This window comes from Glycine max, chromosome 18 (assembly GCF_000004515.6).
Source record: "Glycine max cultivar Williams 82 chromosome 18, Glycine_max_v4.0, whole genome shotgun sequence".
NCBI classification, from domain to species: Eukaryota; Viridiplantae; Streptophyta; class Magnoliopsida; order Fabales; family Fabaceae; genus Glycine; species Glycine max.
Window position 1 is genome coordinate 37,414,878 of NC_038254.2, and position 16,349 is coordinate 37,431,226.

Here is a 16,349-nt window from a genome sequence, read left to right on the forward strand (position 1 = left end):
ATCCACGGGCGCCCCAATAGACAGCTATAGGGGTGGTTAATATCCATTATTTGGAAAGTAACTTGACAGGTGTGAGGGCCTATCTGTACTGGGAGATCGATCTCTCCCCTAACCTATCGGCGGGTGCTGTCGAAGGCACGAACCACCATTGAACTCGGCTTTAAGTGGGAGGCATTGAATGGTAATTTCTCCAAAGTGCTCTTAGGCATCACGTTTAAACTGGAACCATTATCGATGAGCACTTTGGCTACGATATGGTCCATACACTTGACTGATACGTGTAAAGCTTTATTATGCCCTCTCCCCTCAGCGGGGATTTCTTCTTCGGCGAAGGCGAGATAGTTGTTGGCAGTGATATTATTGACCAGCCCTCCGAAACCTTCTACCGAGATGTCTTGGGCCACATGGGCCTCGTTCAGAACTTTTATTAGCAGAGCCCGATGAGGCTCGGAGCTCATGAGTAACTCCAACAGCGAGACCCTGGCCGGAGTTTTGTTGAGCTGTTCGATAACCTTGAATTCGCTCTGCTGAATTATACGGAGGAACTCACTGGCTTCCTCTAGCGACACCTCCTTTTTACCATCCTTTTTCTCCGGAAGACCCTTCGCCGGAATATCTTTATTCGAAGCGTGGGGTGCTTCACCATCTTGTTTCTCCACCACTTTTCCTTTCCCGTTGACGTTCGCGGGTTGGACTGGTAGGTCCGGAGGCGCAAACACACTACCGCTACGGGTCACACCACTCAGTCCCATGATATTTGTTACCTTAGCCGACAACGAGCTGACATCGGTGGCTTCTTCTTCCTTCTCCCTCGGAGGTGTATATGTCCATGGGACTGCGTGGCTATTTTGGTATGGGAAAGGAACAGGTTTAGCTGCTAAGGGGTGTCCGAGTTTTTGCGAAGCTGTGCCCTTGGTGAAGTATATCACCAAGGGTTTGGGCTTCGCAACACTGCTCCCATCCGTGGACTGCATGCATATATGCTGCTCTTCCCTTCCTTCACTGCCAACTTCCAGTCGACCTTGATCTATCATCCGCTGTAACAATTCCTCTACTCCCAAACACGTTTCCATGTCATACAACTCGCCGGAATGCAGCAAACAGGAATCCTCCTTACGCCCACTATGGGGAATCACACCTCCCTTTTGTAGGGCCTCAAAGATAAACCTCCTAGGGGTTGCCACATCCTTTAAAGGTTTAGACCTGCGCGGCCTATCGGACTCAACGGTGTTAACCGCTCCCCCTCCATGATTTGATTGCAAAATGATTTTCCTTGTTAACAATCTTCTTGGAGGAACCCTTTTCCTCTTTTTCCTTCCCCATACCACATGATGCAAGCTCCATTGGAGCTTGTAGGCCTAGGATCTTCTTCATCAATGGATTCCTTTGCTTCTTGGAAGATAAATGGCAGCGGAATGGAGAAGGAAGAGAGAGAGGAGACGCCACTTCAAGGAGAAGATGAGTCTAGAAGAAGCTCACCACCATAGGAGGCCATGGATAAGAGCTTGGAGGAAGAAGGAGATGAATGAAGGGAGAGGGAGAGAAGAGCACGAAATTTTGTGCTCAAAAGGAGCTCTGAAATCTGAAGTTAATATTCAAATGATCAAAGTTCCAAAAAAATGCACACACATGACCTCTATTTATAGCCTAAGTGTCACACAAAATTGGAGGGAAATTCAAATTTCACTTGAATTTGAAATTGAATTTGTGGAGCCAAACTTTGGAGCCAAAATTTCACTAATTATGATTAGTGAATTTTAGTTATGGTTCAGCCCACTAATCCAAGATCAATTCCAAGATTCTCCACTAAGTGTGCTTAGGTGTCATGAGGCATGAAAAGCATGAAGGACATGCACAAAGTGTGACTATATGATGTGGCAATGGGGTGTAGTAAGCAAATGCTCACCTCCCCCTCTAAAATTTAATTGGATTGGGCTTCTACCAATTCAATTAAATTTATTTCCAACCACACACATCAAATATCCACTTAGTGCATGTGAAATTACAAAACTACCCCTAATACAAAAACTAGTCTAGGTGCCCAAAAATACAAGGGCTGAAAAATCCTATATTTCTAGGGTACCCTACCTACAATATGGATCCCTAAATACAAGGACCAAATATAATGACATCCTAGTCTAATATGTACAAAGATAATTGGACCCAACCTTGGCCCATGGGCTCAGAAATCTACCCTAAGGCTCATGAGAACCCTAGGGCCTTCTCTTGCATTTTTGGCCCAATCTTCTTGGAGTGTTCTATCCAATGCCCTTGGGGGGTAGGATTGCATCATTCCCTCCCCCTTGAAAAGGATTTGACCTCAAATCCAGGGGTTCTTGAAACTCATGGATTCTTTCCTCAACACCTGTAAAAAGAATGAAAACATATGTATTAGTGATGTTGGGTATGTTAGAGTATGGTAAGGACTGAAAACCCCTTTCCTGGTCATCTTCCCATGAGAGAATATAGTTCCTCACCAACTCAATGAGTGGTGCTACAAGTATAGAAAAATATGGGACAAACTTTTTGTAAAAGTTTGTTAAGATATTGAAGCCCCAAATTTCCCTTATACTGGGTGGAGTAGGCCACTCAGGAATGACCTTTATTCTCTTAGGGTCCATGGGAAGCCCTTGATCACTATTTAAAAAGTTAAGGAAAGTAATGGAATAATACATACCTTTTTCTTTATTTTCATGTTGATTATTCCTAAAAAAAATTACGACAAACCTAAGGTGTCCCACATGAGCACCTAGGTTTGCATTGAAATAAAAAATAAGAACAAACCTACCTAATGAGTCTCTATGTACACAAATCATGAAGATGTTGGGTGCATGAGTGATTTTACAAAAGAGTGTTGCACCACTCAACACATTCATTATACCACCTATCATAGGGATTTGGTGCCTAATAATGCCTATTTTAGGCACCAACAAAGCACGAGGATTTAAGCTCTTGCGAACCAAACCCTCATCCAACAACTCCTTTACTTGAGGAATAACCTCAAGCTCAAGAGGTATGGCGGTGCTAAGGGATGTTTCCCTTGATTGGAGAAGGTAGAAAGATTGTTTAAGAAGGAGTGCTATTTTAATATCACATTTGATTGCAAAATGATTTTCCTTGTTAACAATCTTCTTGGAGGAACCCTTTTCCTCTTTTTCCTTCCCCATACCACATGATGCAAGCTCCATTGGAGCTTGTAGGCCTAGGATCTTCTTCATCAATGGATTCCTTTGCTTCTTGGAAGATAAATGGCAGCGGAATGGAGAAGGAAGAGAGAGAGGAGACGTCACTTCAAGGAGAAGATGAGTCTAGAAGAAGCTCACCACCATAGGAGGCCATGGATAAGAGCTTGGAGGAAGAAGGAGATGAATGAAGGGAGAGGGAGAGAAGAGCACGAAATTTTGTGCTCAAAAGGAGCTCTGAAATCTGAAGTTAATATTCAAATGATCAAAGTTCCAAAAAAATGCACACACATGACCTCTATTTATAGCCTAAGTGTCACACAAAATTGGAGGGAAATTCAAATTTCACTTGAATTTGAAATTGAATTTGTGGAGCCAAACTTTGGAGCCAAAATTTCACTAATTATGATTAGTGAATTTTAGTTATGGTTCAGCCCACTAATCCAAGATCAATTCCAAGATTCTCCACTAAGTGTGCTTAGGTGTCATGAGGCATGAAAAGCATGAAGGACATGCACAAAGTGTGACTATATGATGTGGCAATGGGGTGTAGTAAGCAAATGCTCACCTCCCCCTCTAAAATTTAATTGGATTGGGCTTCTACCAATTCAATTAAATTTATTTCCAACCACACACATCAAATATCCACTTAGTGCATGTGAAATTACAAAACTACCCCTAATACAAAAACTAGTCTAGGTGCCCAAAAATACAAGGGCTGAAAAATCCTATATTTCTAGGGTACCCTACCTACAATATGGATCCCTAAATACAAGGACCAAATATAATGACATCCTAGTCTAATATGTACAAAGATAATTGGACCCAACCTTGGCCCATGGGCTCGAAATCTACCCTAAGGCTCATGAGAACTCTAGGGCCTTCTCTTGCATTTTTGGCCCAATCTTCTTGGAGTCTTCTATCCAATGCCCTTGGGGGGTAGGATTGCATCACTTGTATTTAAGGGCCAAGCATTTTTCAATGGAATGCCCCGGGACACCCCCATGGTACTTGCAAGTTGCGTTAGGGTCATACCACTTTGGGAAAGGGGGTTGGAGGACCTTTCCGGGAGTTACCACGGCCAAATGGTTGGTGATGAGGGACGGCAAGAGGTCTTCGTATGTCATTGGGAGTGGGGTGAATTCTTGAAATGGCCTCGGAGGGAAGTTCCTTGCTGCGTTGGAATTACCGGCCGGGCGAGTTGTGTTCGGAGTTGGAACTTGGGGAGCTTCCCTCTGGGTGGGTGCCTTAGGCTGCACAGGTGCTGAACTAGAGGCGTTCCCGGTATGAGCCGAGAAGCTCGAGTGATGTTGCGCGTACTGATGGGTACCATGAGGTGTCTGCGGGGGTTTGACCCACGCGGATGTTGAAGAGACGGCATGGGCATCTCCTTCCTTCCTTTTTGCCCCCGTTGTCCCGATTCTTTTGGCATTCGCACTCGTGGAGGAAACGTAATCGAACTTTCCTCTTTTCAACCCTACCTCGATTCTTTCCCCGGCAAACACTAGGTCCGCGAAGCTGGACGGCATGTAACCTACTAGCTTCTCATAGTAGAACACTGGCAGAGTGTCTACAATCATGGTGATCATCTCTCTCTCAACCATGGGAGGAGCTACTTGTGCCGCTAGGTCTCTCCACCGCTGTGCGTATTCTTTAAAGGTTTCGCCCTCTTTCTTGAACATATTCTACAGCTGAGTGCGATCGGGAGCCATATCGGAATTATACTGGTATTGCCTTAGGAAGGTAGTAATCAGATCCTTCCAAGTACGGATACGGGAAGCTTCCAAATTAGTGTACTAGACTACCGCAGCTCCGGCCAAGCTATCTTGAAAAAAGTGTATTAATAACTTCTCATCCTTAGAGTGTGCGCCCATCTTGCGACAGTACATCTTGAGATGGTTTTTGGGACAAGTCGTCCCTTTATACTTGTCGAAGTCCGGCACTTTGAACTTCGGGGGGATAACAACATCGGGTACTAAGCAAAGATCCGTCATGTCTGCGAACGGATAGTCCCCAAATCCTTCCACGGCTCTCAATCTTTCCTCGAGGAGATCGAGCTTCCTCCTTTCTTCAGTTGCCGGGGGCGGTCCTTCCATGGACAAAACTATTGGTTGTGTCGCGATGTTGGGCTGAGGCAACGTGCTGGGTGCCGACCCTTCGGGGATCGGGGGATAGAACTCGACATCACTTCGAGCATAGTCTTGAGGGTCTTTGTGGACCTCGTCGGGCTGTTGAGGAGGCTCTCTTTCAAGGACGGGAGAAGCAATATGGCCCGCATCGTCTTGCAAGACGGGTGGTGAGTAGTTGGGCGGCAATCCATAAGGGTAAGCCGCTCGGTTGTATCCCAGGTGAGGGTTGCCATCGTGCCCCAGTGTGTCCCTTTCCCGTCCTACTATGTTTGAGGGAGGATGGTGCGCAGTTGCCAAGAGAGTTGGGTCTGCTTCGGCAGCCGAACTGACAGCGGCAGCGGTGGCCGCGTTTTTCTCCATGAGCTGCCTCATTCCTAACATGGCCTCCATCATGGAAGCCATCTGTTCTTTCAGAGCCGACATGTCGGCTTTCATCTGTTCCTGTGTCTCCTCTTGATCACCCATCGTTCTAGATTTGGATCTGGTGCGATAGGGATGCCTCGTGGCGTGTTTAGTTATGGTGTTTTTCCCTAAAAAACCAAATGTGAGGAGTGGGTAAAGAAAGAAAGAATGCATGCTAGAGATAAAATGCGGGAGTGATTTGATTCGCACAAGCTTTTTTGGAGTAGAAACATGGGACCAACTCATTTTATTTCAGAAAGTCGTATCTAGTCAAGGTCTGAGAGACCATACAAGTTTTCTAGTGATTTCTAATTATGTGGGCCATTAAGTCTATCATATGTTGACAATAGTGGAGAAGCCCATGAATTTCTTCGGGGGCGGAGTAGGTGTCCGCCATCGCCTTGGCCTTGGCTAACAATCGGGGAAGTTCTTGACTCCCGTTCAAGGTAAGAGCAAACCGATCCATCCACATGGTTGCCTCTTGGTGTAAAGAGTCAATCACCCTTCCTCTAGCCTCTTTTTCCACGTATACTTGGGCATACTCGTCCGCGACCCTATGCTCGTGGGCCGTGGCTAGACCTAACTCTTCTTGGTACTTGGCGATGTTAGCTAGCATGTTGGCCTCCGTCTCGCATAAATGCTGAGACAAGCTCCTTTTGGACCTTGAATAGGCAACTAACTCCTCTTTCAAGACCATGCTATGTGCTCGCGACTGGTCCCTCTCTTCCCTTCGCAGCTTGAGTTCACTGTTGCTACCCCACAGAGCTCCGCGAAATTTGTTACGGCCATACTCTTCCTTGCGAGCCCTCTTGGTCTCTTGTTCAAGGGCTCTTGCGGTAGTTGCATTCTCTTCCCGTAATCCGGCACACTCCTTCCGGATGTGTGTAGTGGCCAACTTGAACTTCTTCTTGGCAAGTTTCGCCTTTCCTAACTCGCTTTTGAGAGCTTGGACTTCTTCGTCCTCTTCCGGTGCTTCAAAACTCTCTTCACTGACGACTTTTAACTTGGTGAGCCAATCTAAATCTCGTATATGAACTTTCAGCCATTCATGGTAACCAATTACGAATGCCCCTAAGTTCTTGATCTTTCCTTAACGGGGTTTCCCATGCCTTATGGATTCTTTGTATAGCCTTAAAATTTTGCGCGCCAAAATCCCTCACAAGGACAGGAGACATGCTTTCTTCCGTCGGTGCTCCCCTCATGGGGTACCCTAGTTGTCTTATAGCGAGCGCGGGATTGTAGTTAATACAACCCCTCGTTCCTATCAGCGGAATGTTTGGGTACCCTCCACATGAGAAAAGGACTCCCTCCTTTCCTTCCTTCCATCGGGGGAACCAATTGATTGTTCTACCTCTTATCCCAGCCAAAAGCTGGCCCCAATCTATTCTTCTCTTTTCAGTACACGAGCGATGGCTCTGGAGCGGACATGGATGCCCCGTGTCTTACTGGAACAGGTGTGAAACCAACCAAACACAGAGGGCGGGCAAGCAACAGATGATCCGTGTGCTACTCTTTTCGCACCTTCGGTTAAATGTGTCAAATAAATCTACCAAGACAGCTACCACCGGACTTTCCTTGCTATGGTGGTACGCAAGGAAAGCGCCGATTGCTGCTAGGTCCACCAAACCATCTACGTTTGGAAAGAGGACGACCCCAAAAATTAGCAAAGCTAACACATCCATAAACGGGACCCAATCTCCTTGATTGGCCATACCCCTCGCCTTGTCTTCTAGGTAATTCCGTGGTAGGCCCACTATGCCGTTTCGAGTCTGTTTTATGCGGTCCAAACCTCTTGCTGAATCCTTGACCACAGTTGCAATTCTGCTCAAAGAGGGGAGACACCCGGAGGAAAGGTATGGTTTTCTTCCCCCGAGAGGACATCCTAGAATTTCCTCAAATTCTTCAATGGTTGGTACCAATTGGAAGTCTCCAAACGTGAAGCATCTCAAAGGCTGGTCGTAGTATTGGGTGAGTGATGCAATGGCTTCTATGGATATCTCTGCTATGGTCAACTCTAAGATCTTTCCGTAAATCTTGCGGAAGGCTTGCATTTGGAGAGGTTCCATCAACCGCCCTAATTCCTTGATGCTGGTGGTATCTAGGCCTTTAACCTTGACTTGGTAAAACCTCTTGCCGGTTTGATTTGTCCCCATGCTTACTAAATTGAGACAAAAAGCTGGTGCAAATCAAAACTCCGATATCTCATGGGTGGAATGGATGAATGCATGAAGGAATGCATATGACACAGACGTAATTTAAGAATGCGGGTGCCCGGGACATTGTCTCCTTCTTAGACACAACGTCTAGGGGTAGCAAAGTGCCCCAACGTATGTATTTAAAATGGTGACCCGGACCCTCCGTTGATTTGTCTATAGAGGGGATCAAGACAGAACCCATATGCGATGCATATGCAAAAGGCGCAATGCGGGAATGTACATAGTACGACAATATTCACTGAACATAAGCAAAAGGGTATATGATACTTATAAATGGCAGTGTGAAAAATGGCACGCAGCGTGTTTGCTCCGTGCCCCTATTTAAGGAACCTATAAGGGAGAGAACTAACTAGGCATTTAGTGATAACCCCCAAGGTAGTCATATCTCTCTTGATGGTTTCTATAGGTATTATCCCCTTCGAAGAACATACAACAGCAGTAGGGACTACTAGCAACAATATGTTTTCAAAGAGGAAAACTCTAGATGAGGGTTCACTATAATCAAGCAAGTCAGAGACCTAGCATGATCACAGATTCACCTCCACTCCTTATGTTCCTACGAACCCGGGTATAGGGCCCTTTTTCAACTCACAGTGTGTGCAAATAGTGTTGGTGTTTGTGTGCATTAAATGAATAAATATTTACCTCATGCATACATTTTAAAACACACTAAAAGCAACAAAGAGTTTATATACACAAGAACATAATGAAGGGAAACCAACAAAGGGGTAAGTCACGGTAAAACATTACACAAGATTAAATGGCCTAACTCTCTAAAAACTTTCCCCAGTGGAGTCGCCAACTGTCGCAACCTACCCTTCGGCGGGAGGGCGACGCGTGACTTGCGGGATGTGTGTTCCACGAAAGGAATACGCGCGGAGTCGCCACCAACGTTTATTTGAGGAAAACGTCGGAAAAACCGGAAAAGACGCGATCTACGAACTTTTAGATGAAAGGTTCGGGAGTTGTATTTACGCACGGGGAAGGTATTAGCACCCCACACGTCCGTCCCAAGGGACGGCAGCCTTTAATCGAATGTGCAAACATGACTTTGATTTTTATGTTCCCTTTTTATGTCTTTATATCCTTTATACCCTTTTTATATTTTTTCTCTTTTTGTGGTCGACAAGGGTGTTTCCCTTTGCTCATACGTATTCCTCAATTGCGATGAGGAAATCAGACCTACGTAGTTCTTTTTTACTTAAAAGGTGATCATTTTAAGGCGTTGGACCTTGAAAATGATCCATTTTACTTAGTAAGAAATTGAAATGGCAAACTTCAAAAACCTATTTTTATGGACGAGCTTGACTAGGCGAGTTGATTTTAGCCTTAGTTTCACTTTAGTTATTAGTCAATTCAATTAAGAATGAGAAATCCCAAAGAGAAAACGTCCGATTGATTTTCCGCTTTATTTTACTAAAAGACGTTTTTTATTATTATATTATTATTTTACCTCTTTTTTTATTTCCAACGTGGTTACGGCACGACCGAACGGTCGGAATTCATTTTAACCGAAGTTAGCGAATGATACAATTCAAACGATCGGTGGAAATTTATTTTATTTTTAGGTTAAGCGAGAAATGACTTAAATAAAATGGCTTAAGCACGTCAAAAGGGGGTATAAAAAGTAAACGAAACGAGAATAAAAATACACGAAACACAATGTGGACCACCACGGGTACATAGAATGAATCGAAAAGCTTGGTTCAAGGTACTTACCCGTTGAAGATCGAAGAACGATGAAGAACGAATGAAGAACGTCGAAGAACGGTCGAAACCTTTGCGAAATTCCTCACAGAAACGTTACGGAAACGTTTCGGAAGCGCCTCGGCTTGGATTTTCTTCACGGAAACAATTTTTTCAAGCAAATTCGAAAGAGAGAGAAGTGCCTAAGGGGCTGAACCCCTTTCTACTTCACTTCTCCCCCTATTTATAGAAAATTGGGGGAGAAGCTTGCCACCCAGCTCGCCCAGGCGAGCAGGGTTGCTTCCTCCAGAAGCAACAGCCTTCTGGAGGAATCTTCTGGAGGGCCCAAGTGGGCCTGGTTGCTATTTGCACCCCCATTTTTACTAAGTACACCCCCTGCCTTTTTTTTGGTGATTCTTTTTTCGTAAAGTTACGGAAACTTACGAATTTCGTAACAATATTTGTTTTCTTTCCGTAATGTTACGGAACCTTGCGGATTACATAATCATCCCTTTTTTTGACTTACGGAATGTTACGGAACCTCACTAATTGTGCAACGATGCTTCCATTTGATTTCTGGTGTGTCACGGAACCTTACGGATTGTGCATCAATATTTTCTTTTGTTTTCTGGCATGTCCCGGAATTTCACAAATTGCCTAATGATGGGTGCCAAGCACCTCACAAGGACCAAACAAAAGTTGCATGTCATCAAGCAAAGGTCCCCAGACGAAATTAGGGAATGACAACACACATCTACTCAATTGTTTTCAAAATCATTTTAACTCGTCGGGTTCCCATAGTGGATCCCATCACAATACTCGTCGCCCTTAAAGGGTCTTACAATTGTGTGATTGCATAGTCCATAGTTCACAACTCAATACACACATCTCATCTCAATACACATGTATTTCATCATTCGTCACATGTTCAATTTATCACATACTCACAGTTTGAATCATCATTTCATAACCTCAACATAACAATTTATACAAAAGATTTTATCACAACATGGAATGTAAAACCTCTGAAATAGTTCCTCACAATTGTATCAAAATCAATTAATCAAAATCATGGGTTAACACAAAGACATCAAGAGCACTCAAGTTTATCAATCAATTCTCATCAGGACATCAATTGGTACATAGAACACAATAATATTGTATTCATAATCATAAAGAAAAATTATAATTCAATAAACATCCCAAAATAAACCCAAATTTAGTTCTCTAAGGATCCCTACACATGTTCATTCTAACCCACAATTGCGATAAACTCATCCCTTACCTCTGAGCGGACTCACGTGTCTTCAGCTAGCGATAGTAACATCTCTAGCGGTTCCCTGAGATTCCTTCAGATATTCCTCCGACTGCTCCGATAGAATTCCCAAACGTCTGAGAGACGGAGAAGAGATTGAAACCTCCACTTGTACTGTCTTCATGCGATTCCTTTTTCTCCATCCACGAATATATATCTAGAAAATCCCAATGGTGCAAGTGTGCGCAATTGAATTTCAAACAACATATCCAAATTTCAAGAAAATCCAACGGTTAACGAAACCGGGATCGTAGTTTAACCGAGACAGTTTTGGGTTTGTGCGTGAAAATAAAAGGCTACAATGTGAAGGGTTTTCCTCTAAGCTCAGACATAATATCAAAGTTCCCAACAGTAAAATTGCTCAGAATTGGGTTGTGAACGTGGTGCTCAAATTTCACGACGATCCAACGGTGAATGAGGCCAAAAAGAGGCACCTGACTTAACATAACTATTTATACCTAGGGTACTCAGCCTATTATTTGCTCTATATTTATTTATTTATTTATTTATTTATTTTATAAAAACAAACTCTTTTTTATTTTCTATCAAACAAATAAATGAAATACCCTGTTTTATTTTCTCTCAAATCATTATTTTAATTAATAATTATATCTCCTTAATTATTTATTTATAAAATCTCATCATTTTTCTAAAACTTTATTTATTTATAAATAACAATCCTTTTTAATCTAGATTAAAAAAATTGGGATGTTACAAAATGTATTACACAAAAGTACCTATCACATAAAGAGTGGCTATGCAATTTAGAATGCATCAAGAAGTTTTAGATTGTGTGGCTACATTCTTTGGAACCAAAGGCATTGCATGGAAAAATTACTACATACCCATATCTAACGGGAATTTCTATTTTCTTGCAATCGTTTTTATTTAGTGTTCACTCTCATGACTAATACATGATAACTTAACGAAAGGTAAGGGTAATTTCTAGTGAATTTAGCTTTTAAATCTTATAGGCTGGTTTAGTCTTTATCTTTTGATTTTAACATGTATTTAAAGGAATAGAGAGAGATGAATTTCATGATAATTTATGGAAATGAATGGAAGATAGTAGTTATTTCACACTTAAATTATAGAGATGCTGATTGTAATCCAGCATCTAATTTTTCTTGATGTCAAGAATCAGAAACCAGAAGGTCAGGAAGTGAGTGCACCAGGAGTAAACATTGATAATCACATGAATGAAGGCAGTGGCTGGATTAAGTCAGCCTAACAATGCAAAGCCTATTGATGATTCCAGTTTTTCCAAGGCTAAACCAGAAGATTCTTTGGACCCACAATTCAAACCGCCAAAAGCTTCACAACTAGTTTCTGTCTTCACTATTTTATTCTTGTTTGGTTGCTCAAATTAAATGTATTATTCTAATTTTTTAACATTGCTATTTTTCTTTGTAGGGGAAAACACACCCAACTCAATTTTTTTTGCTTTTGATGTCCACCTCAACCCAATTATGTGTGTTTAAGTTGTATTAATAGTGTGATTTGTTATATTTTGTGAAAACTGGGAATTTCATTATGTGATTGTCTGTTTGTGTACTGGGCTGGCTTTATTGCAGAAGCAAAGGAGACACTCTCTTCTTTTGTAACTGCCTTTTCTCTCACTCTGGTGTCTTAAAGATGAAAATGTATGTGTCTACCATTTTTGTTTGTTTTCAAAATTAATACACTAATTTCAATTGAACTTTCTCTTTTATATTGGGATATGATTGATGTTTAATAGGTTTGTCACAGCTTAGAGGGCAATGCTGGTGCACTCACAAATTTTGAGGTCCTTGATTTCTTACGAGCTAAAGGAGCTTCAAAGGATCCAACAAGAGTTATTGCCAAAGTAGCACAGTCTGAATACAAGGTTAGATGTGGTTTTTCTAATAAATGGGAATACTTGTAAGTTTTATTGGTAGATGAATGTTCTGTATATCTAGCAGGTTTATGATTATTTGGTTGACACTGCTGCCTCTGTTCAAACAAGAGAGAGCATCAATGAGTTCTTGACAAGTGTTAAATAGTACGACCTGGCAAAAGCTGAGGCTCTGAACATATTAAACATTGGGCCAGCTGCTGATTTTGAACTATACCCAGTAAGTATCAATATTTTGATTTTCCAATTTATGTTACACCGAAGCATTTAGTTAGAAGTTTTTAGCTCTGCAATTTTTTAGCTATGACCACATTGTCAACAAATTATTTAAATAAATACATATGATTTGTATCTATCAAATTGATATAATGTATCAAATTTTAAAATTCAAAATTCAAATTTAAATTGAGATAGACTAATTTTAAACAATAGGGAGAAATAAAAAACTTAAAAATAAATTAGTGTGACATACTTGATACAGGAGACGTTATGTAGCTTATCATGATAGAGAGTGAGTAGTTCCTAATATTCTCTTGTTCAAGAGTGAATACTTTTATAAGGGTAAATTTATGCATCAAAATATAACATGTTGGTCCCGAGTAAAATTTTAAAGTGAAGCTTCATCATCTTTGCATTCCAACATTGAAACGGTTGGGCTGACCCATGCATTCCAAGTTTTTTATTTTAATATTATTTCTTAATTAATAGTATTACAAATTGTTGCATTGATTCATTGAACTTGATTTACATCATGGAGGAGGATAAAAGCAATGCATATATAAATTTAACCTACACTTCTTTTTAAGTTGTCAATTAATTAAAAATCCCTTTTTATATAGCTTTCAAAATATTTATTATTTCCTATTAAAAATATCTATTATTAAGATTAAAAAATTAATTTTTTCATAATTTATGATTTAATAATAATAATAAAATATACTCCCAGTATTTATACATATTATTTTCTATTACTTTTTTTTAATGCAAAGCTATATAAAAAGTCATAGATATTGTATTAGTTGGTACTTAGTATTTATATTGCTGTCTCACTTGACCAAATTTTATATATTGTTCACCAAAAAAGTAAAGTAAATTTTATCTTCCCCTGCTATTGTTGGTTAGTATTCAATGTTCTGTTTGTTCCAGCATATCACAAGTAAAGTAAATTATATTGCTTAAAGGTTTTTGTGGCAAGTCACTTGCTTCTTTCCCTCGAGGTGAGTTTCATTTTGTTCCAGCATATCACAATCCTCAGCATTTTGGCAACTATTTGTTCCAAGTGATCCCAGATTGGATCATTTCCTCCCTCCCCTTCAAGATGATGATAATTCATAATATGAGGATTTTTACATTGACGTTGTCTATGTTCAATTTCTTTTTGTTTCCCATTATTGTAAGTATTCCCTCACTATTGACGTTGTTATTCTGTAAATTGTACAGGAAGTTTCTACTCTACGGATGTTGGAGGATTGAGATGCTATGAGAATCCAAAGAATAAGATTACTGTAGTACCTGCCGAGGAAGAGTAAATCTGGGGTGCATTCTTCAGGGTAACGAGATGACATGAGTTTAAATATAATTACCGATGCTGCTCTCAGTTCTCTTTGCAGAATATTCTTTTCATCTATTTAGAACAGAGAATCAGTGATCAGTCCCAACAGTAATATAAGGTTAATGTTAGTTGAGACTGCATTAGGTACAAAGGGAAAATGTGAGGTCAGAGACAATAGAATTGGAGTTCATAAAAAGCCAACACATACAGCTAAATTTCACTAAACGAAAAGTGTAGTGTCCAAAATGAATGGGTTAGACTAATATAAACTTAAATCTTCATATCACTTTTGAAGGTAATCTTAGAGCTTAAGAAGTTAGCGTTGAATATCCATTACGTAACTAGGATTGCCAGTTGCAACTAAATTTCACCGAGGTAATGACATTGTAAGTTCCTAAGAGCAAAATTATAATCTAAGAGCAAAATTATAATCTAAGCAAGTTCGGTTAAGCTCCACTACACATAATAGTGGTATTATTTATTTGAATATTTGTTTATGCATTCATGGTTAGTTTGCTTATTTTGACCGTGTGGCTCTCTCCATTTATGAACCTTGAGACTCATATCTTATGCAACCAAGGCATTAATGTACCCAAGGCATTAAAAAATTACAAGATCATGTCATATTTTCTTTTTAGGCTGAACATTCATACATGTAATTTTGCTAGTATAAGAAATAAGTAAAACATATTAACAAATGCTAAAGATTTGGTTTATAAGAATAATTTGTTCAATAGTGACCAAATTTTGCTATCTTTATAATTTCTTAGTCACTGTCTCCAGTCTATTGATTCTCTATTCAATATCCATTAACCCCTCAATAAATTGCCTTGATTCATTTTTCCCATTTCCATCTCGATAGTCTTCCTCCAAAGCCTACATCTCTTGGGTCAACAGTGTCTTGAGAAGGATTTTCAAATTGAACAGTTTTCAAAGGAGAAAATTCAGGTGTAACATCAGCATCATTACCATTTGTATTTGCTTTTGATACATGAGGTCCATGATGACAGAGTAGCTTTAGACTGCTTTTTTGCCAAGTAATAATGTTTGCAATTTTTTAAAGTAATTTTCGATATGCAGTAATTTTTCAATGCAATAGCTTTGGTGCCAGAGAATGCAATTACACAATCTGAAACTTCATGATGCATTGCAAATTGCATAGCCACTCTCTATGTGGTAGGTACTTTTTTATAATACATTGTTGCAAACAAGCATCGAAATACTCATGCATATAACAGCCAAAACTATTTTCATTTATCCAAATTACTCTCCCATGGTAACCAAGTTTCCTTTTTGGATTAAAAGACCTAAACTTACCAACTAATTGAACATGATTAAGGGTGCCAAGGAAAATTGCCCCTAGTAGAGTCCAGGGAAAATCTCACACCGTCAATTTTCAATTGATTAAGGTTCTTCATTGGTAATCGGCCTAGGCTATGGTTGCTAATTTGTTAATCTCTCCCACACCCAAGTTTGGACCAAGTAGTAAAAGGGTGATCAAAGAGTTAACTACAATTCAAATTCCTCATTACAAGTCAAACAAACTATTGTTTTCTTCGATAGACCAAAATCATTTTATAAGTTGGATAAAATTGTTGGTCACAAAGCTGATTCTCTCCAGCAAGATGAACAACAATAAGAAAAACAAACTTTCTCACCAAGCCACTATGAGAGAAGCCAATCATTGCCAAGCAAGTTGCAAGGGATGTTTCATGCTCAATTTCACTCCCACTATTGACAAAAATCCATCCATGCTAATGTTTATATAAACCCCACTCTTTTTACTCCTTGGATATTGTTGTTGTCCTGTTCTATGTATCAATTTCTTCTCCACCTTCATCATTTCCTAGCTTTGAAATGGGGTCAAGACAGGATCGCAAACAGTTGCAAAACCCTCCAACACGATCACATTCTCCAAGGTGACATTTTTCTCACCCTAGGAGCACAAAAAGGTATTTGTCTAAGGACACAACTTCTCGGCAACCCAAAAC

The 16,349-nt window shown here is 40.5% G+C and overlaps 1 pseudogene; it reads left to right on the forward strand.

The window, feature by feature from the left end:
* The first annotated feature begins 12,565 nt into the window (after nt 1-12,565).
* Nucleotides 12,566-14,279, forward strand: LOC121173949 (uncharacterized; annotated as a pseudogene).
* The last annotated feature ends 2,070 nt before the right edge of the window (nt 14,280-16,349 follow it).